Source organism: Mesoplodon mirus, assembly GCF_964341445.2.
Source record: "Mesoplodon mirus genome assembly, chromosome: 7".
NCBI classification, from domain to species: domain Eukaryota; kingdom Metazoa; phylum Chordata; class Mammalia; order Artiodactyla; family Ziphiidae; genus Mesoplodon; species Mesoplodon mirus.
Window position 1 is genome coordinate 77,476,360 of NC_138983.1, and position 27,076 is coordinate 77,503,435.

General features: G+C 44.8%; 1 protein-coding gene and 1 long non-coding RNA gene across 2 annotated transcripts in view; both read left to right on the top strand.

Annotated features, from left to right (window-relative positions):
• The window catches only part of LOC309807113, an 84,537-nt gene extending 68,809 nt beyond the window's left edge, over window positions 1-15,728 (top strand). Inside the window, exon 4 of the long non-coding RNA XR_014294513.1 lies at window positions 15,635-15,728. This is a non-coding gene — a long non-coding RNA (uncharacterized lncRNA). The remainder of the gene's footprint in view (window positions 1-15,634) is intronic.
• LOC309807977 (uncharacterized protein) overlaps window positions 1-27,076 on the top strand; it is a gene marked incomplete at its 5' end in the record, with an annotated part of 300,370 nt that overhangs the window by 216,531 nt on the left and 56,763 nt on the right. The gene's annotated exons all lie outside the window — the stretch shown is intronic.

The following is a 27,076-nucleotide window of genomic DNA, read 5'->3' on the forward strand; positions in this document are numbered from 1 at the left end:
ATCCCACAAAGCTGTGACTAATTCCATTCCAACATTGGGGCTGTAAAGGAAAGGAATATGGAAGACAAGGAGGACTTAACTAGACAATAGGAGAAGGGAATGGCATGTGCAAGGGCCCTGAGGTGGAAGAGCATATTGTGAACCCAAGGGACTGAGAGAAAACCAGGGCGTCCAGAAGTCAGAGTGGGAAGGAGGAGGGCTAAGGGACAAGTCGGCCTCCTTCATGTCACCATAAGGGTTTGGATCTTTATCTGAAAAGCAGTGGGAAGAAGGCTTGAAGGATTGTAAACAAGGGGGAGACCTGCCAGTGAACATCCCAGCTGCTGTGTGCAGGCGAGCCATCAGGAGCTCTATTCACAATCTCCCCTCTCCCATTTTACATGGCTCAAAAGCCTCAGCCTTGCTCATTTCACAGCTAAACCTTGCAAGTTATAATTTATATGATTTGTTGTGCCTTGTAAACTGTAATCTTTAGAGTTGGATGTGGCTGTTATTTAAACTCTGCTGAGAAAGGGACTCAGTTCTTCCAGAATGAAGAAACACCAAAGCCAGTGGTTGTTGGATTTTCCGTATGTTTAAGAGTGGTTGTTCAACATGAACTCCTAGGCATTCTGACCCAGTGGGTTTGGGGTAAGGCCCAGGAATCTTCACATTTATATGCTCCCCAGGTTCAGGTGGGGGGAATGGAGTCCCCTGGAGTTGGCTCCAGGACCACACTTTGAGAACCCCACCATCAGTGCTCCCTCCCTCTCCGTTCTTGATCAGCAGAACTCCTGCTTGTGTGTGTGTGTGTGTGTGTGTGTGTGTGTGTGTGTGTGTGTATTCTTTCAATAAACTTTGTTTTGAGGAAAAGAGAAGCGAAGGGTAAACAATGAAGGGCTGACTGACCCTACCCCTCCCCAGGGACTCCCTCAGTCCCACCCTGGGGAAGTCCCAGGATCCCTAGAAGACTGAGCTCTAGGACAGCCCAAGTCAGCGCAGGGCTGCAGCTACGAGGGTGGAGATGGAAGAGAAAAAGAAAGAACAGACATGACAGGGGGATGAAATGCTGGTGTCCACCCCTCACCCTCGGTGATCAGTGTCCTGCCAGCCATCTCCTTTCTCATGGGTGGAGCCATCTCTCCAGCCTGTGTCAGCCCTTCTAGCGTGGGATCTGAGGGTCGTGAAGCCAGACTGATCTCATACACACACCCCAGATCCCATCCAGCCGGATGACTCTCGTCCCTTTTCCTGGCCCCTGCCAGTTCTGGGCTCCCTCTCAGAAAAGAACCAGAGCCTACACCATAATCTTGTTTATTATTATTAAACAAGGCTGCTGGGATTCTCCTATTATTTGCATCATTTCACGGACGTGCAGGTATGTCTGCTCTGTCAAAGGACACATACAGCTGTAACTCTGATGGGCATGGCCAAATTGCCCACCAGAGGTTTCCGGATGTGGTGTCCTGCCAGCAGTGGACGCCCGTCTCCCACTCCCTCCCCAGCCTAGGGTGCTGACCCCCCATTGGATCTTCACTGATCTACGGGGTGAAGTATGGTACCTGTGTCATTTTAATTCACATTTCTGTTATTCTAAGCGAACACCTGCATTTTGAGACAGAAGGTGACAGGTGGACTCTCTGTGGGGAAATCCACGGAATGAAACAGGCCTGGGAGGGTGCACTTGCTGGCTCCCCATCTGCATCGCGCTTGTCCTCCTGCCTGGGTCGTGCTCCCATCCTCCCCCCTCACCCCCACCTCACCCTTGGCTTCTCCCCAAGTGCTCCTTGCTCTGGGGGTTCACCTGTTTGGTCTCACCAGTCCTAAGGGAATGTTTTGTCCCCTGTTTGGGAACTGGCAGCTGGTTTCATTGGTCAGTACCCACCACAGCAATTGATGGGACTAGTTTCTCACCAGCAGATGGAGGGCTTCCAAGAGGAAAATGTTCAGAGGAAAGGGCTAGATCGTGATCTCATTTTTCTCATTTTTTTTTATTGTGGTAAGATATGCATAACATAAAATTTACCATCTTAACCACTTTTATTAAGTGTGCAGTGCAGTGGCATTAAATATATTCACACTGTTGTGCAGCCATCACCCCCATCCATCTCCAGAACTCTTTGAATCTTGCAGAACTGAAACTGCACCCATGAAACAACAACTCCCCTTGTCCCCCCATCCCAGCCCCCAGCAACCACCGTTCTGCTTTCTGTCTCTATGACCTTGGCTACTCTGGGTATCTCATATAAGTAGAATCATAACAGTATTTGTCTTTTCATGACTGGCTTCTTTCACTGAGTATAATATGCTTTCACTGAGTATAATGTCCATGTTCATCCATGCTGTAGCATGTGTCCGAATTTCCTTCCTTTTTTAAGGCTGAATAATATTCCATTGTGTGGATTCACCACATTTTGTTTATTCATTCATCTACTGATGGACACTTGGGTTGTTTCCATCTTTTGGCTGTTGCAAACAATGCTATGAACATGGGTGTATAAATATCTCTTCAAGGCCCTGCTTTCAGTTCTTTGGGATATATACCCAAAAGTAGACTTGCTGGATCATATGATAATTTTATTTTTAATTGTTTGAGGAACTGCCATGCTGTTTTCCATAGTGGCTGCACCAAGTTACATTCTCACAACAGGGCACAAGGGTTCCACTTGCCCTGCGTCCTCACCAACACTTGTTATTTCCTTTTTTTTTTTTTTTTTTTTTTTTTTTGCAGTACGCAGGCCTCTCACTGTTGTGGCCTCTCCCGTTGCGGAGCCCAGGCTCCGGACGTGCAGGCTCAGCGGCCATGGCTCACGGGCCCAGCCGCTCCGCGGCATGTGGGATCCTCCCAGACCGGGGCACGAACCCGTGTCCCCTGCATCGGCAGGCAGACTCCCAACCACTGCACCACCAGGGAAGCCCTTCCCTTTTTTTTTTTTTTATAGTAGCCATTCTGATGGATGTGAGATGAAAGAAATTTTCGATCATAATCTTTTGAATAGCATACATAATACAAATAGCTACAGCATACATTTATGGACTACTTACTGTATCTCACATGGCTTTATACATCATCTATGTATGTTCTGTATATATATTTACAGAATTATATCCTCAAAACAAATCCTGTGAAGGTGAGAACTACTATTATCATTATTATCCTCATTTGATGACATGGACATGGGACTCAGAAAGGTTAAGGAACTGGCCCAAATCACACAGCTAGACGGGGGAGGTGAGGCTGAGTTTCAGACTGAGCTGACTCAAGCTTCTAAAAACAGAAGCTTCACTTTTTGAGTGTAAATTTAGCTTTGGGAACATCTAATATCTAAATTGGAAATTCTCAGTTAACTGAGATAACAAGATAATTGAGTAAGCTAGGGAAATTCCACCCTGTGGAATCCAGAATGGGGGTTGTCAGTGAAATGTGAGATCAATGTTCTCCTGATCCTCATTCATGCAACAGACTGAGGTGGCGCCATCTAGGGGGCGATTTGGGTAAAGAGGAAACGTTGACCTGGTGCTTTCCCAGGAAGAGGAGCATTGGGGCTGTTAAGTGGGGGCCCAGCAAGAAACACCACTTATCTCTCCAATCCAGCCAGAGTAAGTTCTCTGCTTATAAGGACTGGTGGAGTTCAATTAGTCCCACCTGGATAACCCAGGATAGTCTCCCACTTTTTAAAAAATTTTTAAAAAGTTTTTGGCTGGGTTTGGTCTTCGTTGCTGAGCACAGGCTTTCTCTAGTTGCAGCGAGCGAGGGTTACTCTTTGTTGCGGTGCACGGGCTTCTCATTGCAGTGGCTTTTCTTGTTGTAGAGCACGGGCTCTAGGCACGCAGATTCAGTAGTTGTGGCACGTGGGCTCAGTAGTTGTGGCTCGTGGGCTCTGGAGCGCAGGCTCAGTAGTTGTGGCACACGGGCTTCGTTGCTCCATGGCATGTGGGATCTTCCCGGACCAGGGCTCGAACCCGTGTCTCTTGCATTGGCAGGCGGATTCTTAACCACTGCAACACCAGGGAAGTCCTTAGTCTCCCTCTTTTAAGAGCACTGATTAGTAACCTTGACATCGGCACAGTCCCTTTGGCCACCTCATGGAGCATATTCCCAGGTTCTGGGGATCAGGGCATGGGCATCTTTGGGAGACCATTCTGCCCACCACATTAATACTACCACCTGACTGGACCGTTGCTTTGGGACTGGTCTGAGAGCTTTCTGGAAGAATCAGTAGGATCAATGCCACAGGCCACGGAGAAAGATGGCTGGATGAGCTGGCAGGTGATAATACCGTTACCAAGAGGGCAGGAAGCAGGACTGGTTGAGTGAGCACCTCAACATCCCGGAAGCAGCCAGGCAGTTTGGGGCCTGGAGATGAGCCAGGGGTTGGAAATACACACCTGCGAATCGACGGGGTGGCACAGTGGCCCCAGCGCATGGACAGAGTGCGGAGGAAACGGACATTTGAGGGGAGAGGAGCCCGGCGTGGAGACCTGGAAGCAGTCAGAGAGGTGAGGGAGCCAGAGAGCTGCTTCCAGGCTGAGGGTATTCATCACAGAGACAGCTTGCTTTGTGCCAGGTACTGTTCTGGGCACTTTCGAGTGTATTAACTCATTTCATCCTTAGGAGGTTAGTGTTGTTTGCCCCACTTTACAGATGAGGGCGTTGAGGCACAGATAGGCTGAGTATCCTGCCTGAGGTCACAGAGGGAGGCTGGGGCACTGGGCACCACGCTCGGGCAGTCTGATTTCAGGACCAGCCTCTCCTGAGGCCTTACCGGTCCACAGGGCTCTCCCGGGGAGACCGGGGAGGAAGGATCCAGCTGACGGGGAAGCAGAGAAGCTTCTTCTTTCCTTCCAATCCCAGACTCGTCGTCTCACCAGCGCCTGGCCGTTTCCTCATATCCTTATTCTTTTGAAAACCCCATTTTTTTTTTTTACTATTTCTGCACTACATCCCTTTCTGGAGGCAGTGGGGGGATGGGGCTGGGGGATGGGATAGCCTAGAACCAAAAGGTTAAAAGAAATAGATAAAACACACACACACACACACACAAACACACACACACAAGTTAATTTCAAAAATGTTATCCCACTCCTTTGAACATGTCACCAAGCAGTACCTTTTGTCAATCCTACGAAGCCCAGCTTATCAAACTCATTTTTGCTGCTCAGGGAGCAACCAAAGAGAAGCAAAGAACCGTGCCCCAGGCTGCACAGCTGGAAGGTAGCAGAGGTGGGACTTGAACTCAAGGCTTTCTAACTCCAGAGCCCATCCTCTTGCTCATAATAGAGAACATTTCCCATTTGCCCTATGTTCTCTTCTAAGTGCTTTTGTATGTATTATATCATTTATACATCACCAGTAGCTTATAAGACTGTCCTTTTGTTACCTTACAGATGAGGAAGCTGAGGTATCACTTGCCCAAGGTCACCCTGCTAGGAAGTAGGAGAGCTGGACTCGAGCCCAGTCTAATAACCACCACGTTGCCCTGCTCCCCCAACCCCTGAACCACCAGGCCACGTGCCTCTCTCTGACAACTGTGTCACATGTCACAGGGAGGCCGAGAGCCCGAGGAGGCCCCCGAGGGCAATGGCAGTGGGTTGAGGACCCAGCGGGAGAGGAACCTCTTGAAGCCATTTGACAATAAAGGAAAGGAAGGGGGAAGAGGCGGTGTTTCCAGGCCGAGGGGGTGGTGAGCATGTTCACAGGTTAGACGGAAGTTACACTGTCAAGGTGAGGATGCAGAAGAGGAGATGGTTGAGGAGAGGGACCAGACCAGGGTGGGATGAAGGCAGGACCACCCAGAGGCCCTTGGCAGCTAGGAGAAGCCTTGAAGGTCCCATCTAGGAGCTTCTCCATGCCTGGGAAGTCCAGGTCCTGGCAGGGAGCTGAAGGCACATTCAAAGGGGTGTGGAGTGATGGAGGGGAGTTTCCTGAAGGGACTCCATAGGGAGTGGGCAGGGCTCAGAGAAACCTCAAAGGATAGTGCAGGGCCCAGAGCTAGTATGAGTGAGGACTGTTCCCACCCCCAGAGCTGAGGGGTGAGGGGCAGGGGCATTTCCTGGGACCCGGAGACCCCGAGGGCTGGGTAGAGTCCTCTGAGGGAAGCTGTGTGGCCCCAGAGAATGGAAGCCAGGGGAGTAAGTACCCCAAGCTCTCTCCTCCCTGCTCTGATATCTAACCCCCCCATTGGCCAAACCCAACAAGAAACCAGACACAAGGAGCCCATCAGCCCATGGATGTAGCCGCACAGGTGGGCCTGCTGGGCAGAAGGCGCCGTGTAAAGGGATGGAGGAGGGTCGGGAGAAGCAGACGGAGGATGCAGGCAGGTGCAGGAGGTGAAGACCTAGGAGGCTGTTGTCAAAGTAGAATGAAAAGCCTGAGAGCAGGGACCTGCTGGCTGGGGGGCCCAAAGGGCACTAGGCCAGCCTCAGGATAGAAGTGTGAGGGTGGCAGGAGGGTTTAGGGGCCGGGATGGACTTGAAGGAGCTGGTGAGCTTGAGCAGGGCCCAGGCTGGGTGAGTATAGGGCATTACCCATAGGGAGCAAACAGGGAGCAAAGGCTACGTGACTCAAGGAGAGGACGAGACAGAGGATAAGGAAGGCCGGGAGTGGGAGGTTATGGTCTGAGATGGGGCTTCCCAGTGCCAGGTGATGCAAGGTTGAAACCTAGCTCCAAAGGACGGTTCCAGGTACACGTCGAACCTCAGCGACAATGTCAGTGAACCTCAGGGCAATGTCATAACTAAGTCAGCTTCCTGAGGAGGCTTCCTTAAAGCACAGGGGTCATCAGAGCAGATGGTCATTGTTAATAGAAGTTTAAACGTCTCAATATTTTATGGACTCACTATATACTTTTTAAAGACATTTTCAATGCAGGAGCCTTAAAAAATGCACTTGTTTTGTATATTAGGTCCTGCCTGTCTCCTCTCTCATTATTAAATCACTCTCTACTCTGAAAATCACAGGGTACAAATCAAAGGTACAAGTTTTGGAATTAGCCTTGGGTTCAAACCCTGACATTGCCCTGTGCCAGCATCCTGATGTTGAGTGAGTCCCTTCATCTTAGCCATTTTTTAAATCATGGTAAAATACCTATAAAGTTTACCGTCTTAACCACTTTTAAGTGTACAGATCAGTAGTTGTAAGTTATTCACATTGTTGTGCAACCAGCCTCAGAATTTTTCATCTTGCAAAACTGAAACTGTACCCATTAAACAACAATTCCCCGTTTCCGCTTCCCCAGCTCCTGGCAACCCCCGTTCTATTTTGTTTCTATGAGCTTGACTACTTTATGTACCTCACACAGTGGAATCATACAAAATTTGCCTTTTTGTGACACTTATTTCACATAATGTCCTCACGGTTCATCCATGTTGTAGCATGTGTCAGAATTTCCTTCCTCCTACACTGAATAATATTCCACTGTATGGATGGACCACATTTTGCTTATCCAATCATCAGTCAGTGGGCACTTGGGTGGCTTCCACCTTTTGGCAATTGTGAATAATGCTACTATAAACATGAGTGTACAAATAACTCTTTAAGTTCCTGCTTTCAATTCTTTGGGGTATATACCCAGAAGTGGACTTGCTGGATCATATGATAATTTTATTCTAAATTGTTTGAGAAGCCGCTCTACTGTTTTCCATATCAGCTGCACCATTTTACATTCTCAGCGGTGCATAAGTGTTCCCCTACTCTACATCCTTGCCAACACTTGTTATTTTCTGTTGCTGTTTGTTTGGTTTTGATAGTAGCCATCCTAATGGGTATGAGGTGGTATCTCACTGTGGTTTTGATTTGAATTTCCCTAATGACTAGTAATGTTGAGCATCTTTTTATATGCTTGTTGGACATTTATATATCTTCTTTGGAGAAATGTCTATTCCAGTTCTATGCCCATATTTGATCAAGTTATTTGGGGGTTCTTTTTTGTTGTTGTTGTTGAGTTATAGTTCTCTATATATTCTTCATATTAACCCTTTTTCAGATTTGTGTTTTGCAACTATTTTCTCCCATTCTCTAGATGGCCTTTCACCCTGTTTATTGTGTCCTTTGATTCACAGAAGTTTTAATTTTTGATATAGTTGAATTTATCTATTTTTACATTTGCTGCCTATGCTTTTGGTATCATATCCAATAATGCATTGCCAAATCCAATGTCATAACGCTTTCCTCCTGTGCTTTCCTCTAAAAGTTTTATAGTTTTAGACTATGTTTAAGCCTTTGATCCACTTTGAGTTAATTTTTATACATGGTGTAAGGTAAGAGTTCAACTTAATTCTTTTGCAGTCTTTCCCAGCATCATTTGTTGAAAATACTGCTCTTTCCCCATTGAATAATCTTGGCACCCTTGTCAAAAATCATTGGACCATACATGCAAAGTTTTATTTCTGTGCTCTCTATTCTATTCTATTGGCCTATGTGCCTGACCTTATGTCAGTATCACACTGTTTTGATTACTGTACCTTTGTATGCAGTAAGTTTTGAAATCAGGAAGTGTGAGACCTCCAGCTTTGCTTTTCTTTCTCAAGATTATTTTGGCTATTTGGGGCCCACTGAGATTCCATATGAATTTTAGGATGGATTTTTCTATTTCTGCCAAAACTGCTGTTGGGATTTTGAATCTGTAGATCCTGCTGTGTAGTAATGACATCTTAACCATCTTAAGTCTTCCAACCCACGAATACAGGGTGTCTTTCCATTTATTTGTGTCTTTAATTTCTTTCAGCAGCACTTTGTAGTTTTCAGTGTACACATCTTTTACCACCTTGGTTAAATTTATCCCAAAATATGTTATTCATTTTGATGCTATTGTAAATGAAATTATTTTCTTAACTTCCTTTTCAGATTGTTCATTGTGAGCATATAGAAACACAACTGATGTTTGTGTGTTGATTTTGTGTCCTACGATTTTGCTAGTGAATGTTATTTATTAGTTCTAGGAGGGTTGTGGTTTTTCATGGACTCTTTAGGATTTTGTACATGTAAGATCATGTTGCCTGTGAACAGAGATAATTTTACTTCTTCCTTTCGAATTTGGATGCCTTTATTTCTTTTTCTTGCCTAATTGCTCTGGCTAGGACTTCCAGTACTTTGTTGAATAGAAGTGGCAAAAGCAGGTATCCTTATCTTATTCTTGAAATTAGAGGAAAAGCTTTCCGTCTTTCACCTTTGAGTATGATGCTACCTGTGGGCCTTTCATATTTGACCTTTATTATGTTGAGGTAATTTCCCTCTATTCCCTGTTTGTTGAGTGCTTTTATCATGAAAGAGTGTTGCATTTTGTCAAATGCTTTTTGTACATCAATCGAGATGATCATTTTTTTCCTTCTTTCTGTTAATGTGATGTATTACGTGGATTAATTTTCATATGTTGAACCATCAAGTCTGCATTCCAAGAATAAATCCCACTTGGTCATAGTGTATGATCCTTTTAATGTACTGTTGAATTCGGTTTCCTCCTATTTTGTTGAGGATTGTGGTATCAGTGTTCATAAGAGATACTGGTCTGTAGTTTTCTTGTAGTGTCTTTGTCTGGGTTTGGTATCAAGGTAATGCTGTCCTCTCACTTCACCTTTTGAGTCTCAGCTTCTTCATGTCTAAGATGGAGATAATAATAGAGACCCTGTTTAGGGCTGTCATGCAGATTAAATGATAAAAATGCACACAAAATGCTTCAGCAGGGCCCAGTTCACAGGAAGCCCTCAAAATATGTTAGAGGATGATAAGGATAATAATAAAAATAATAATAAATAAATAACAGTTCATCTCATAGTTGGACAGCTCAGTAGGCTGGGGCTTATAGAGTCAGTCTGTATTAGCAGCAGGGCGTCTGTACAGTAGCAGCATTTAGCAATTTTCCAAGTAAAGGGAGCGAGTGATATTATAGGGCCATACTAGGAAGCTGTCTCCTGGCCTAACATGTGGTAGAGGCTCACCCAAATTTGTGGAGTCATTTAAAACTTCCTGCTTGCTTTGATTTCTTAATAATGGCTTGACAGGTTTTGAGGAACTGAAAGCAGTGAAGCCTGGCAAGAGACAAACAAAATGTAACACACAGAATTTCTCTCATTCATGGGTTATCAAAGGTTCAAAGGACACAAAGATCAATGGCAATGGTGATGAAGATGATGTGGGTGACATTTTCCAAAGAACTAATGTGTTTTCATTTTTTTAAATACTTTATTTTTTGAACAGTTTTAGGTTTACAGGAAATTGAGCAGAGAATAGAGAGAGTTCCCATATATCCACCCCTCCAATACACACAGTTTCCCCTATTATTAACATCATGCATTAGTGCGGTACATTTGTTACAACTGATGAACCAATATTGATATGCTATTATTAACTAAGTCCATAGTTTACATTAGGGTTCACTCTTTGCGTTGTACGTTCTTTCCTTTTGACAAATGTATAGTGACAAGTATCCACCATTACAGTATCATAAAAAATATTTTCACTGCCCTGAAATCCTCTGTGCCCCTCCTCTTCATTCTGAGCCCCAGAGCCCCCGTGCCCCTGGCAAGCACTGATCTTTTACTCTCCTTATAGTTTTACTTTTTCCAGAATTTCATACAGTTGGAATCATACGGTATGTAACCTTTTCAGACTAGGTTCTTTCACTAAGCAATATGCATTTAAGATTCCTCCATGTCTTTTTTGTTATTTGATAACTCATTTATTTTTATCACTAGTATTTCATTGTATGGATGTACCACAATTTGTCTATCCATTTACCTTTTAAAGGACATCTTGGTTGCTTCCAGTTTTTGGCAGTTATGAAGAAAGATGCTGTAAGCATGTATCCAAAATCAATGAGTCTTCATGGATATAGAGAACAGACTGTGGTTGCCAAGGGGGAGGGGGTTGAGGGAGAGATGGAGTGGGGGGTTGAGGTTAGCAGATGTGAGCTGTTACATCCAGGATGGAGAAACAACAAGGTCCTACTGTAGAGCACAGGGAACTATATTCAATATCCTGTGATAAAGCATAATGGAAAAGAATATTTTAAAAAGAATGTATATATATGTATAACTGAATCACTTTGCTGTACAGCAGAAATTAATACAACATTGTAAATCGACTACATTTCAATAAAATAAATAAATAAACAATATAAATGAGTCTTAAAAATCAACAATAAGAAACCAAACAACCCAACTTAAAAATGGGCAAAAGAGCTCAACAGACACCTCACCAAAGAAAATCTACAGATGTCAAATAAGCATATGAAAAGATGTTAAACATCATATATCATTAAGGAATTTCAAATAAACATGAAATATCTCTTCATTTATTTAGACTACTTTGATTTCTTTCATCAACATTTTGTAGTTTTCTTCATATACCTCTTCATATAGCTAAGTATTTTGTTAGATTTATTCCTAAGTACTTCATTTTTTTTTTTGGTGCTAGTGTAAATGGTGTTGTGTTTTTAATTTCATATTCCACTAGTTCATTGTTGGTATATAGGAAAGCAATTGACTTTTGTATATTAATCATGTATTCTGCATCCTGGGTACAATTGCTCATTAGTTCCAGGAGGGCTTTCTGTCGGTTCTTTGGGATTTTCTGCATAGACAATCATGCCATCTGCAAAATGGGCAAAAGATCTGAACAAACACCTCACCAAAGAAGATTTCTTTTTCCTTCCCAATCTATCTTTTATTCTCTTTTCTTGCCTTGTTGCATTAGCTAGGACATACAGTACAATGTTGAAAATGCGTGGTGAAAGGGGACATCTTCACCTTATTCCTGATCTTAATTGGAAAGTTTCTAGTTTCTCACCATTAAATATGACGTTAGCTTTAGGGTTTTTATAGATGTACTTTATCAGGTTGAGGAAGTTCCCCTCCATCGCTAATTTGCCAAGAGTTGTTGTGGTGGTTTGGTGGTTTGTTAGTTTATCATGGATGGTGTTTAATTTTGTCAAATGCTCTTTTTGCATCTACTGTTATGATAATGCGATTTCTCTTTTCTACGCTGTTGATGTGATGGATTACATTAATTGATTTCCAAATGTTGAACCAGCCTTGCATACCTGGAATAAATCCCACTTGACTGTGGTGTAGAAGTCTTTTTATACATCACTGGATTCAATTTGCTAATATTTTGTTGAGGATTTTGCATCTATGTTCATGGGAGGTATTGGTCTGCAATTTTCCTGTTTTGCAATATCTTTATCTGGTTTTGCTATTAGAATAAGCTTGGCCTCACAGAATGAGCTGGGAAGTGTTCTCTCTTCTTCTATTTTCTGGAAGAGATTATTGAGAACTGGGATCATTCTTTCCTTAATGTTTGATAGAGTTGACCAGTGAACCCATCCAGGCCTGGTGCTTTCCATTTTGGAAGGTTATTCATTATTGATTCAAATTCTTTACTAGATATGAGTCTATTCAGAGTATTTATTTCTCCTTGTGTGAGTTTCAGTAGATTGTGTCTTTCAAGGAAATGGTCCACTTCATTAACTTATAAAATCTGTGGGCATAGAATTATTCATAATATTCCTTTAGTATCCCTTCAGTGTCCATGAGATCAGTAGTGATGCCATCGCTTTCATTTCTTTTTTTTTTTTTTTTTTTGCGGTACGCGGGCCTCTCACTGTTGTGGCCTCTCCTGTTGTGGAGCGCAGGCTCCAGACGCGCAGGCTCAGCGGCCATGGCTCATGGGCCTAGCTGCTCTGCGGCATGTGGGATTTTCCCAGACCGGGGCACGAACCCGTGTCCCCTGCATCGGCAGGCGGATTCTCAACAACTGCGCCACCAGGGAAGCCCTCATTTCTGATTTGAGTAATTTGTATCTTCTCTCTTTTTTTCTTGGTTATCCTGCTAGAGGTTTGTCAATTTTATTGATCTTTACAAAAAAAAAAAAAAAAAGACCAAACAGCTCTTTATTTTGCTGACTTTTCTCTCTTGTTTTCCTGCTTTTTATTTCATGTATTGCTTCTTTTCTTCTGCTTGTGGTAGGCTTATATTGCTCTTCTTTCTCTAGTTTCATAAGGTGGAAGCTTAGATCTTTTCAAATGTATGCCTTCAATGCCATAAACTTCCCTCCAAGCACTGCTTTCACTGCATCTTGCAAATTTTCATAGGTTGTATTTTCATTTTCATTTAGCTCAAGATAAATTTTTATTTCCCATGAGACTCCCTCCTTGACCCATCTGTTATTTAGAGGTGTGTTGTTTAATCTCCAAATATTTGGGGATTTTCCAGCTGTCTTTCTGGTATTGGTTTCTAGCCTAATTCCATTGTGTTCTGAAAACGTACTTTGCATAATTTCTATTCTTTTACATTTGTTGAGGTATATTTTGTGGCCTGGAATGTGGTCTGCTTGGTGAATGTTCCATGGGAGCTTGAGAAGGATGTGTGTTTTGTTGCTGTGGGATGAAGCTGTGTGGTTGCCAGTTAGATCCAGATGATGGTAGTGCTGTTCAGTTCAACTTCATTCTTCCTAATTTTCTGCCTGGTGGGTCTGCCCGTCACTGACAGAGGGCTGTTGAGGTCTCCAGCTACCATGATGGATTCATCTGCTTCTCCTTGCAGTCCTATCAGTTTTTGCCTTCCATACTTTGATGCTCTATTGTTGGGTACATACAATGAAGGACTGTTATGTCTGCTTGGAGAATCGACCCCTTTATCACTATGTATCGCCTCTCTTTATCCCTGATAACTTTCCTTCCTCTGAAGTTGGCTCTGCCTGAAATTAATAGAGCTACTCCTGCTTTCTTCTTGTGTTTCAGTATTTTAAGTGCCAAAGTGTGTCGTAGGAATTTGAAAAGTGGGTAAAGGCACAGTCATTTGAATCAGGCAAACCTGGGAACAAGCCAAGCAAGTCAAAGTGGCTGACTGTGGGCACACTTAATCGTTCTATGCCTCAGTTTCCTCATCTAAGAAATGAGTAACTATCGGACCTACTGTAAGGCACAGGGAACTATATTCAATATCTTGCAGTAACCTGTGATAGAAAAGAATCTGAAAAAGAATAGATATTATATATATGTATAACTGAATCACTTTGCTGTACACCTGAAACTAACACAACATTGTAAATCAACTAGACTTCAATAAAAAATTAAATTTTTTTTGAAATGAGGAAGTATCCCTTTGAATTATTGTGAAGATGAAACGGGATAATGCAGTAAAGCACTTAGCAAATTTCCTGACATTTGTGTAATTACACATAATGTGTCATTAATATATTCTACTAATATATGCAGTTATATTATTATCTATTCATATACTATAAGCTATTATTAATAAAAGCTATTGGTTATAATTATATGGTGGGACATTAGTATAGATTTCTAAGTCCAAGTACTCTCTATGAAAGTTGGATGAGGCACTCTGAGAAGAGTGACTTAGAAAATATTTGCAAAGTCTCAGGCTGGAGTGGATGGCTCATAGGCAGTGTCCTGAGAAGACAGAGGACTTCGCACGTGCCCTGCAGCCCATAGTCCAGGGCGCCGGGGCCAGGGGGGGATGTGATATTTCCTCCTTGGTGCCGAGTTTTGCTCATTCTTCTTATTAAAGTGGTTACACAGGAGGTTTCTGACGCCACTGACAAATCACTGTCTGGGGTCTCTCTCTTTTGAGGGAAATGTGGTCACACCAGGGCCCCTATTGAAAAATAGATCATCTTTGGTAATTCTGAGTAGCTTTTAAGAAGCAACAGTAATAATTAATCACATGGGATAAACCTTCATTATACACCAAGGCTTTTAAAAGGTAGTTATAAAACTATGTTTTGTGGTGTGAGCTCAATTGTGTTTAAACTTTTTTTTTTTTTTTTCTTTTTGCGTATGCGGGCCTCTCACTGCTGTGGCCTCTCCCGTTGCGGAGCACAGGCTCCGGACGCGCAGGCTCAGCGGCCATGGCTCACGGGCCCAGCCGCTCCGCGGCATATGGGATCCTCCCAGACCGGGGCACGAACCCGTGTCCCCTGCATCGGCCGGCGGACTCTCAACCACTGCGCCACCAGGGAGGCCCGTGTTTAAACTTTTTAAAAAGATTGTAAGCATAGAGAAAAGACTGGAATGATGTGAACCACCGTGTTCTCAGTGCCTGCCTCTGGGGGACGGGAGTCTAAGTGATTTTAATGTCTTCTTTGTGTTTTTCTCTAGTTCTCATTTTCTGCATTATTAGAAAAAACATGTTATTTTAAAAATGAATAGAACAAACAAATGAAAACAACAATTATTACAAAACCTCCCCTGAACTTTAACACTTGCAGTAAATGGACAGTTGTCACTTGCCAACTGACCTTTCTGGTTTGTGTTGGGCCATTTCTGCTGTCTTGCCACTCGGGACAACCAAAAGGATACTTGCATGGGATCAGAGAACTATCACGTGGCCAATTCCTGGCCAATTCCCCCCGAGTTCCCTCTTGCCTCTGTGTTGCCTGACGCCCTACCCCAAAACTGGGCATCTATTCTGGGTCTGCTGTCAGGGTCTGGTGACCCTCCACTCACTAGCTGTGTGGCCTTAGGCAAGTCACTTAACCTCTCTGACCCTCAGCATCCTCCTCTTAAAATGAGGATTGCAGTGACCGTCCAGCCAGATGAAGTGGTTAGCACATTGGGGCCCCCAGTGTCAGTGGCACTAGTTATTCCTTGTTATTCCTGTTATTCCTGGCTCTGACTGTCCCCCTTCTGCATTTCAGTCTGCAGACGTCGACAACCATCACGCACTCATTGAATATAATGAGGCCGAAAGCAGCTTTGTTCTCCACGACTTCAATTCCTGCAACGGCACGTTCGTCAATGAGTGCCACATTCAGAACGTGGCTGTGAAGCTCCTACCCGGAGACATCCTGAGGTTTGGGTCCAGAGGGCTGACCTACGAACTGGTCATCGAAAACCCAGCCTCGGTGAGTCCAGGCCCCTGCGGGGGTGGGGTGGGGTGGGGTGCAGAGGTGCCGTGTTGTGTCACCTTCCGTGCAGCCTAGGGCTCGGGTACGGCCACAGGTGGAGTTCGTCTGGAGCGCGTCACTCTTGCTTTCGCGATTCTGCGAAGTTCAGCCCCATCGCGTGGGTGCCCGGGGAGAGCGAGTCCTCGCGCCCTCTTCTGGGCATTTCGTGGAATTACATGCAAGGGTTGCCTAGCGACCAGCCCCGAGGGAGAGCGTTTTCCTGAAAAGTGAAGCTTGGCGAGGGGAGGTGGAAAGCAAGTGTGTGCTTTTGAAGATGCAGAGATGGATGCTTCCTTTTTAGGCAGATCAGTGCTCTGCAACTTCCTAGCTTTGTGACCTCGGCCAGGCTTCTCTGTATGCCTGGGTCTGGGTCTTCTCAGCGGTGCAGGGCGTTGAGAGAGTATCTATGTATAAAAAGTCAAAGTCTCTGGCCAGAGTAGACGCTCAAGGCCTGCCAGCTGTTATCACACCGGATCAGAAATGTTCCCGGGATCAGGACCTAAGGTATGGCCCCAGGTTAAGCGGAACGTAAGCCAAAATTCGCCCAGCAAAGCTCAGTGACCAGAAGTATCTGGTTCAGTAGGGAGGCAGGATGGGGGCTGGTTAGCAACACAGTCCTTGGTCAGAACCCCAGCTCTGCCACTGGCCTACTCGGTGCACTCTTGCACAAACCATTGGACCCCTCAGAACCTCGGTTTCCTCATCTACAAAATGGGGCCAACGACAGCAATGACCTTGCAGGCTTATCTCGAGGGCTAAATGAGATGGTTCTAATTGTAAAACTCCCAGAATAATGCCCATTCGTGGTGAGCACACAATTAATACCTGTCGTGTGTGTCCCAGAGAGACGGCGTGTTAACCTCACTCCCCAGCACCAAGAACGCTGCATGGACTGAGACCTCCGAGGCTTAAAGTCCTTTCGGGGACGAGGCTGGGTATAAATAAATAAAGTTTAGAGAATCTAGGCAGAATCCTGGGTGTGGGTCCCCTAGGCAGCCCTAAATACCCACTCAGAGAAGATGAGCACCGTCCCTCAGGCTGCAGGGCTCGTGACACCGCATCCACCACGTTTGGCTTTGAAAACCTGGGACAGTTTTCTCCTGCTGCTTCTCAGCCCCCTTTTCCTCCTTGGACCAACATTAAAGTGTGCTCACTTGTGGGATGCACTGGGATCCACTGGCCGCCCTGAGGAGGGGCTCCTGACCCAGAAGGTGTTGACCTGATCAGGGGTTCTCAACATGGGTTCTAAGGATCCCCCTCGTCAGAAGCACGTGGGGAGCAGACCCACAGTGCAGATCTGGGCTTCACCCCAGGCCTGAGGACTCATACTTAGGATTCCCAGATGAAATACAGGACACGCAGTTAAATCTGAATTTCAGAGAAGCAACAAATCATTGTTATGTACAGGTGTGGCCCAACTATTGCAAGGAACCACTTATGCTAAAAAAATTATTTGGTGTTTATCTGAACTTCAGATTTAACGGACACCCTATAGTTTATTATATATTGATTTATTCATTTCTTTATTTATGCGAAATCTGGCAACCATACACATCCTCCCTGGGAGTAGGGCCTGGGAATATGCATTCTCACAAGCTCCCTGATGATTCTGATGCACCGCCAATAGGAGGGAAACCGAAATTTAGAATCATTTGTATGGAACACTTACAGAATTTTTTAGGGATCAAAGAAAAGGGGATTTCACACTCCCAAGCCTGAAAATCCAAGTTCATGAAGTTTGAATCAATGTGCCCCAACATGTCTGATTCCAAGGAATTTTCAGGAATGTTCAGTAAAATTACAGGTTCCCAGGCCCCCTCCCTGGGAAATTCTGACTCTGTGGCTTGCCTGTGGGGAGAAGAATAGGGGAGCAGCAAATAATATCTGCATTTTTTTCTTTTTTTTTCCTACAAAGATATTTATTGAAATATTATTGATAGGGGCATAAAATTTGAAACCTAAATTTCCATCCAAAGGAGGCATTGTTTAATTAATTATATTGTTTAATATATTATAAGGAGTTTAATATATTATAAGGAGTTTGTTTATATATGGAATACTGTTCTGCCTTTTTAAAACACAGCTTTCTTGAGACATAATTGACATGCCATAAACGGCACATGTTTCAAGTCTGTAAGTGGATGGGCTTTGACATATGGGTACACCTGTGAAACCATAGCCACAATCAAGACAGTGAACAGCTCCTTCATCCTCCAAAGTTTCCTCCGGATCACAGCATGTGTTTGTTTGCTTGCTTGCTCTTAACAGCTTCACTGAAGTACAATTTACATAACAGAAACTTCACCCATTTGAAGTGTCCAATTCAATCAATTTGAATATATTGATGGAGTTGTGCAGCCATCACCACAACCTGCTTTCAGAACACTTTCATCCATTTCTATCACCCCAAACCTCGGAGAAACCTTGGAGGTATTTCATTTTGGGGTTTGTTTTTAACTTTTAATTTTCAAAATTATGGTAAAATACACATAAAATTTACCATCTTAACCATGTTTAAGTGTACAGTTCACAGTGGCATTAAATCTATTCACACTGTTGTGCAGCCATCATCCCCATCCATCATCAGAACTTTGTTCATCTTCCCAAACTGAAACTCTAAGCCCATCAAATCAAACCCCCTGCTTCCTTCCTCCCCTCCCACCATGCTGTGTCTGTGAATTGGACTATTCTAGGTTCCTCATATAAATGGAATCTTACATTGTTTGTCCTTTTGCGATCATCTTATTTCACTTAGTATGATATCCTCATGGTTCATTCCAGTTGAATATTTCATTGTATGGATTCACCACATTTTGTTTATCTGCTCATCCATCCATGGCCACTTGGGTTGCTTCCACCTTTTGGCCATTTTGAGTAAGTTTGTTATGCACACGGGTGTACAACTATGGAATGGGGACTTTATTTTACAAGGTGCTTCTTATATAATTGTGGGAAACAGTGATGACGACCTCTAACCTTGAGTAGATAAGACGGAAGAAGATGCTTTGTAAGAAGAGAAACCAGGAGAGCAGCAGGAGGAATCACTGACGTGAACAGCACTGTGCTAAGCAATTCACCTGCTCTCCCTTATTTCACGCTCATAGCAACCTATGAGATGGGTTCTCCCATGATCCCCATTTTACAGACAAGGAATCCGAAACTCAGAGAGGTTAAGTAATTTCCCCAGGGCCACACAGCTTGTCAGTGCAAATTAAACGCTATCCCCACTTGTGGAAAAAGGAGGGGAGAAAACCATTTAGTCTGATGCTAGCTGGAGCAGTAGCCTTGACTGGTTTTCACACCGAGGAAAGCATACTCTCACGGTCACTCGAATATACACGGATTTTTTCAATTCTTATTCCTACACGCACTTGCACCTTGCTTCATTCCTCGGTTGACTGCAGGCAGCTGCACAAGTGTTCCCCTGGCCTGTGCCCAGGGCACTTTGCAGGACTCTCCCCAACCCCATCTTCTCAAAAGCGCTCTCTGCCGGGGCATCCCCAGCTTGAGAAGCTTCCATCCATGACGCTCATATTCATGGAGGGGTCCTTTGCAGCGTCCGTGTGAGGGCGGCCTGTGGACTGACTGACACCTTCCTACAAATTGCACTTCCTGATGACTCCAACCTGCTGGCTGTTTAAAAGAAGAGAAAGGAAGAGGGGAAAAAGGGAGAGGTATTGAAGAGCATCTCTCATCAAATATTTTGAAGCCCAGTTTTTCTAAAAAAATTCGTGGCCGTCTTGCTTCAGGCCTATTCTTGTTTCCAATTGATTTTGGGGTCCCTGGTGAGGGCGCTGTGTTTCCTCCTTGGATGGAGTTTCCACGGAGGACTGCCCTGATATCATACAGATTAAGTATGATGAGAACTGTTCTTCTCCCGACAAAGAGTTCCCAAATGAAAGCATTTAGTTCAGGTGTTGTGGTGACCCTAACCAATAGAGGAGGGTGTGACAGCATTTTACTGGGGGAGGGGGGTGAGGTGCGGGGCGCTTAGGAATCCAGATGTGTGTGCAGATGTCACAGTGGTTAGAGCACGTGCCCTGAGGTCAGGCTGACTCCAGCGCCGTCCCAGCCCTGCTCTTGACCGGCTTTTATACTGGACGTGCACAAATCATCTACCTCTCAGAGCCTCGGTCCCCACTCCTGTAACAATAGTTCCTACCACCTTGAGTGACTGTGGTATTAAGTGGGCAAAGTGCGTAAATTGCTTAGTCCAGCGTCTGGCACCTAATAAGCACATGATAACCCTCAGCTTTAGAGTCAAGCAAACCAGCATGGAGCAGCCAAGATGCCTCCTTTGTAAGTGTCCTTTTGGACAGGGAAACCTCCCAAGACCTGCCCCCGCTAGCAGATAAATATATTTGCAGATAAATTACCCATAGAATAACATACAAGATGGAAAAATATAAAGAAAAACTCTTGTTTGACAAAGTGCATTGGCAAGCAGGTTGTGCCCAGGACCATCCTTTTTTTTTTTTTTTTTTTTGCGGTCGCGGGCCTCTCACTGTTGTGGCCTCTCCCGTTGCAGAACACAGGCTCCGGACGTGCAGGCTCAGAGGCCAAGGCTCACATGCCCAGCCGCTCTGCGGCATGTGGGATCTTCCCGGACCGGGTCACAAACCCGTGTCCCCTGCATCGGCAGGTGGACTCTCAACCACTGCGCCCCCAGGGAAGCCCCCAGGACCATACTTTGTAAATTATACCTCTCTCATCAAAGTATAACCTAGGGCTGCCATATTGCACAACTCCAGGGTCACCATTCACAACGTAGTCCATGTGGATGGCGCCCACTGAAACTGTGCAGGACAAAACCCGCAGGGCCATCTGCAATGCCCTGAAGCAACCGTTGATTAATCCCGTAGAGTCTTGGCACCAGGCGTGGGAAATTGAAGTCCCAGAGTCAGGTGTGCTGCCGTGTTGTGGGTTTTGTATGTTGTTGCCTTTACTCGTGCTTTCTGAGCTCTGGGAAAGGAGGTGTGGAAACAAGCTGTGCTAGTCACAGTGGCGCCGTTCTTACAAGGCAGCTGAGTAAGGAAACCCACGTCACCCGTATGTATCCATCATGTCTTTCTCTGTTCTGAAATACGGCAAAACGGATGGAAATGGCCAGAATGAAAAAGGAAGCCAGGCGCCACAAATGACGTGCCGAGTTGTTCCATGAGGGGGTTGACGGCTCCTTGGCGGCAGCCCCCATCCCCATGACGGCCTGTGTCTGGCCTTCCCTGTAGCCTGCTCTGCCCTGTTCCCAGTCCAGCCAGACTCTCCCACGTGGCTCCTGGATACTGTCTTCTGTCCCTGCAATGTCATGACGTCCTGTCTTGCGAGAAGAGCGCCCTCTGTCGGCCAATATTCCTTGCTGCTTTAATGGGGAAGCTCTGCAGAACACAATCGAGAAAGCAAGGCCTTTGGAGTTAGATGGACCCAAGTTGAAATGCCAGCTGCAACTGACTTTACCTTTCTGAGCTTCAATTTCCAATTTCTGCCAAGGAGCTACTCATTAATCCCAGGTCCCCTTTCCCCCTTCAGTTGTTTTTATAGAGGTCCCTGGGACCACCCCTATCATGGCATAAACTGAGGCTCAGAGAGTTTCAGTGACTTCCCCAAGGTTAGGCATCAGTCATATAGATCCAGAGACAGGATTAAAAGCCAGCTCTCCTGAGTCCCTTGGAGGCTTTTCCTAATAGCACGAAGCATCGTGGGGCCGTGAGAGCCCAGGCAGGTCCTTCACTGCCCAGCGGTTAATGAAGGTCTTGCAATTCCCAGTCCAACCTGCAATTTCACACGCTGACAGGGGATGATTCATTATGTGGGTAAAAACGAAAGCCACTGATAATAGGAGAAACTGCATTTTCAGTTATCTGGCTTCCTTGCTTGTTTGGCTCCACTAACTTTTTTTTTGGCTACACCAATGCAGGATCTTAGTTCCTCAACCGGGGATCAAACCTGCACCCCCTGCATTGGAAGCGTGGAATCTTAACCACTGGACGGTCAGGGAAGTCCCTGGCTCCACTAACTTTTTTTCTTTAATTATTTTATTTATTTTATTTATTTATTTTTGGCTGTGTTGGGTCTCCATTGATGCGCGCGGTCTTTCTCTAGTTGCGGCGAGCGGGGGCTACCCTTCATTGCAGTGCGCGGGTTTCTCACTGCGGTGGCCTCTCTTGTTGCGGAGCATGGGCTCTAGGTGCATGCGCTTCAGTAGTTGTGGCATGCGGGCTCAGTTGTTGTGGCTCGCGGGCTCTAGAGCACAGGCTCAGTAGTTGTGGCCCATGGGCTTAGTTGCTCCGCGGCATGTGGGATCTTCCTGGACCAGGGCTCGAATCCCTGTCCCCTGCATTGGCAGGGGGATTCTTAACCACTGCGCCCCCAGGGAAGTCCATCCACTAACTCTTTACCAGGGATATTGCTGCCGTTCCTGGACAAATTCAGTTGCCCCCTTTCTTCTTCTATTTTGACGATGGTGATCATACCTGATGGCTAATGTTTTATGCTCATTTATTATGGACCAGGAAGTGTTCCCAGCATTTCACGTGCACTATCTCACCCACTTCTCACAGACTAAGAAATGGCTGTTAGTATCCCTATGTCTTCCAGACAAGGCACAGAAATGACACACTCGTCAGGGTCCCAGAGAAGGAGCAGAGCCGGGAGCCGGACCAGAGTCTGTGTGACGCCGGATCCCAAGGTCTTAACCCGAGGTCGGCACGTTATGGCCCAGGGCCAAGTGCGGGCCATCGCCTGCTTTTGTAAAGTTTCCTGGGAACACAGCCAACCCATTCATTTCAGTATTGCCTGTGTTGTCGGCTACAACGGCAGAGTAAGCTGGGCAGATCCTATGGCCCACAGGGCTGGAAATGCTTACTGTCTACAGAAAACGTTTACCAGCCTCTGCTTGTAACATTATGCAGTACTGCCTCTTTCATTTGACTTGGTTTCTAAAAGAAGAACTTAAAATAGAGGGGGGAGCTGGGGAGAAAGAACTCACTCAGATTGAGCCTTACTGTGTGCCAGGAAATGTGCTGGTTAATTGCTTAAGTTTACTGAGGAATAAGAAGAAACAGACAAGCTGGAAAACTAAACTTTGAACAGTCTTTTCAATACCTCTTTAAAAAAGAGCTGGAAATATGTGGTTCTAAATATACATACACATATATATGCATTTGCAAATATAGTAATAATATAATTACATTGACATGGATCTGATAAATATACTAGACATTAACATATTATATATACAACAGATGCATATTACAAATTTTGCCTGTTTCTTCAACTGGAAAGTTTTCTTTTAAAACTGTGGACTGTTGGGAATTCCCTGGTGGTCCAGTGGTTAGGACTCAGTGCTCTCCGTGCTCTCACTGCTGAGGGCCTGGGTTCAATTCCCGGTCAGGTAACTAAGATCCCACAAGTGCACGGCGAGGCCAAAAAACGAAATAAATGAAACTATGGAATGTCTTCCCTGAGTCACTTTTGAAGCAGAAATTTGGGGTTTGTAGTCTGAAGCCTGCTGTAGCTAGAGAACTATTTATCTATCAAAGTTTCTCTAAGCAGCGTTTTACTACTTGTCTTATGATTGGTTCCTTGGTCTTAAATCATTCTTCTCTGGAGATGCTGCTTTACTTTTATAAGTTGAAAGGTAAATTTGGTGCATGATGACAGTCTGGTGGGTTTTATTTGAGCATGTCATAACCTTTAAAACAACTTTCACTCTGAGTACATAGTGATGCTTATGCTAAAGTCTCAGTAAGCATACTGTCCAGGAAATTTGATTGTTTGCAAGTGTCAGAAAACCAACTAAAACTAGCCTAGGCAAAAAAAAAAAAAAAAAAAAAAGCTCATGGAACTGAAAAGGCCAAAAGCTGCAGCTTAGGCCCAGCTGGATCCAGGCGCCCAAATCATGGTCAGGAATCTGACTCTTTCTTCCCTGTTAGCTTCCCAATCTCAGACAGACTCTTGCCTCACCTGTAGGAAAGTAGCCACCAGCAGCCCCAGCATCCTACAAAGTAGCAGTTCCAGGGAAAGAGCCAGCATCTTCATTGGCAGTGGCTTGGATCACGTGGCTTCCCCTGAACCAATCCCTGAGGCCAGGGGCAAGGAATGCTCTGATTGGCCAGGCCTGGGTTATGGTCTCACCCGTGGGGTGGAAGGGTCAGAATTCTATGGACTCAGGATTGTCAGGGAAAGGGTGTCTTCCCTGCAAAAAAATTAAGGTGCCCATCCAAAAGACGGAAGAAATGGATGCGGGGGAGGCAAAAACAAAGAAGATGTCCATGACATTAGGAAGCATTCCTATTGCCTAAGTGGAGCCTTCCGAACGGGATTTGCTACTAGGGATGTGGGGGGAGGAAAATGACGAATAATCCACTTTTCCATTGGAAAAGTCCAAGGCCAGTCTCCAAGGAAGCAGAGTTGCTCATTTCTCTCCTGTGGTGAACTGGTGTGATGAGAAGCTCAGAGTCGGGGCCTTAGTTGTCCATCCCCAAGAAGGATGGCATTTCCATGTCCCTGGGACCTCTGAATAGGGCCCGTTGTTGAGGAGGATGTGGCTTTACTGTACCGGGGTTTGAGGAGCCGGCAACGGAGTGAATGACCAGAGAGCATGGTGCCCTTCAGAACAAAACCTGTTTCTTGTCAAGCTTTGTCATCTCCTACCTGAGCTTATAGGATTTCCTCTACCCTGTGCTCTTACAGGTCCTGTGGGGACTTACTGATGTGATGAGAACTCCTGAGGCTGGGTGTTTTATATTAAAGGCGATTTCCCGAGACCAGTGAAGTGGAGGGCACGGGGCAGCAGGCAGCCTCAGGCTCGGCCTCCGCAGCAAAAACTCACACAAAAGGACCCCTGAGGCTGTGTTGTCACCAGATGTCTACAGGCGATGCAGATGACATCGGGGGAGGTGGAGACGGGAGCGCGGGCTGAACCCTTAGCATCCTGCTGAGACAGAACGCGGACCCGGCCAGGAACCTGGCCGCGTCCTGCTTCCTCTGGCAGACCACACCCTTTGTTACCAAATCAGAACTACGTTGCTCCTTCTCTGAACTTAGTTGATGATCATTCATTCATTCATTCATTCATTCCGTCTCTCTATCTGGCAAGACCGAATTGAAGCAGGCCAAGTCTACGGGTAGCAAAAGCTATTTGCAAAAATCCGGCTGTTTTCTCATTAGATTCTATTTCCCATTTTATGGACTGACCAGGAAGCTGATTAGAACTTGAAAGGAAAGGAAAAACCATAAGATTGAAGATTTACAAGAAAATGGGAAAATTAGATGGGCCAGATCTCCTTTAACACAGCTGGGAAAACCCCAAACGAATGGCTTTTCTGAACAGCTCAAAGAGACTTAATTCTTTTAAGTTCCAAAACCTAAAAATAATGTATAACTTGGCGGTTCTGTGTTTTAAATGTATAACCCTGATTTCTCACACTGAAACCCCGTACATGATTTACCCTTTTCTTGGGGACATAGAATTATTACCCGTCTCTGAGTTACGGTGACATCCCGGGACTTGTTGAGATAAAGGCCATTTGTCCTGGCACCATGTAGCCCCCTCTCCTGGCTTCTGAGTTCTACTGGCCATGTTTTCTAGTCTCCATTCTGCCTTTCCAGGTCCATGGCTCCTCCATGCTGTGGTCAGTGTGCCTGCTCGCCACCATCACCCCTACCCCCCAGGCCCTTCCATACTGTGGGAATTAAGCTCCACATCTATGTATGTTAAATTCTTCTGTAAGGAAGCCGGTCTCTTCTCCCTCCTTTATGTATTTACTCACTAATGTATCTATGTCAGTATGGATCCATGTATACTGATTTTACACTTTGAGTTATAATCCAATACTCATTAACTATTACTTTGCTCAAATTCTTCCAGCCTTGGCCACTGGGAGCTCTTTCAGGTTGGTTGCTGTGTCCTTGAGCATCTCCCCACCTTTTCATTTTGGGCACTTCCTTACTCTCTGCTATTACAAGGTGTGCCAGGCTTATCATGTATTTTCCCCATCCCAGCCCCAGAATCAAAGTGCTTTTTATTTGCACTATATTTGCCAACTGTTCAGCTCAGTCAGCGAACACCTACCATGAGTAGTAGGCACTCTGCTGGGTGCCAGCACAGCCAACGATTGGCTGGTAAATATTTAATGACCAGCTCTCTGGAAAAAGTAAAGTACATGGATGCATAGCATAAGGTTTACTGATATAAAGAATGTGTAGCACAGTCTTTCCATGTAACAAGAAATGCAGTACTCTTTCTTGTAAATTCTATATAGCCAGCTGAGTCTCACAGAATGCTTTCATTGACTTTAGGTGAACTCTTGTATCCATAGCCAATTTCTCATTGCAGTTGACGAATGAGAGAGTTCCCAACCTGAGCACTGGTGGGTATTTTTGGATATTTTGGATTTATGAATAATACAAGTGAAAAAAGAAAGACGTTAGAACTTCACATGTTCATCAGTGACATGAGTGACTTTGTTGCTGCATCAGATAATAATTTTCAAATACTCGAAGAACGTTTCCTCAATTTTTTTTTCTATTCATAACATAATGGCTAAGACACAACATGCTTTTGTATAATCTGCACTGTTAACATTTTCTCCATTATCATCTTAAGTCTAGGCAATCAACAAAACAAACAAAGAAACAAAATCAAACTGTACATGAACCACCATTATTAAACCTATTTATAAAATTTTTAAAAATCAAGCCCTGATTTATAGCATTTCCTGATTTCTATGGTGTAATACGCCCTCCACGGTCAACTTCAAGCTCCCAATGACACATCCCTGAATACAGAGATGGAAAGAGAGGTGTGGTAACACATCACTGTGTAGCATTTCCAACAGACACATATAGTAGAGTGAAATAACCTCAAGAGCATAGGTAATAATAAAATAGAGTAAAATAATTAGGAAGGGGTGAGTTTTAAGTTTGTATCACCTTTGTTTCTGATATAATTTAAGTGTAAATTTAGGTAAGTTAATTCTTACTAATGGCTGTGTTTATCAACCAGTTGGCAAAATTCCTGGACATTTAACAATCGGTTCTCGTGGGCGGGTACCAGCTGACCCCAGGACTCCTCTGGTACAGCAGTAAACATACCACAGGTCTTCCCGGATGGAGGCTGGGGTCCTCTGAGCTGCTTCCAGGGCGTGGCATGTACCAGATGAATAACACTTCCATAAGACAGTTGTCAGTGTT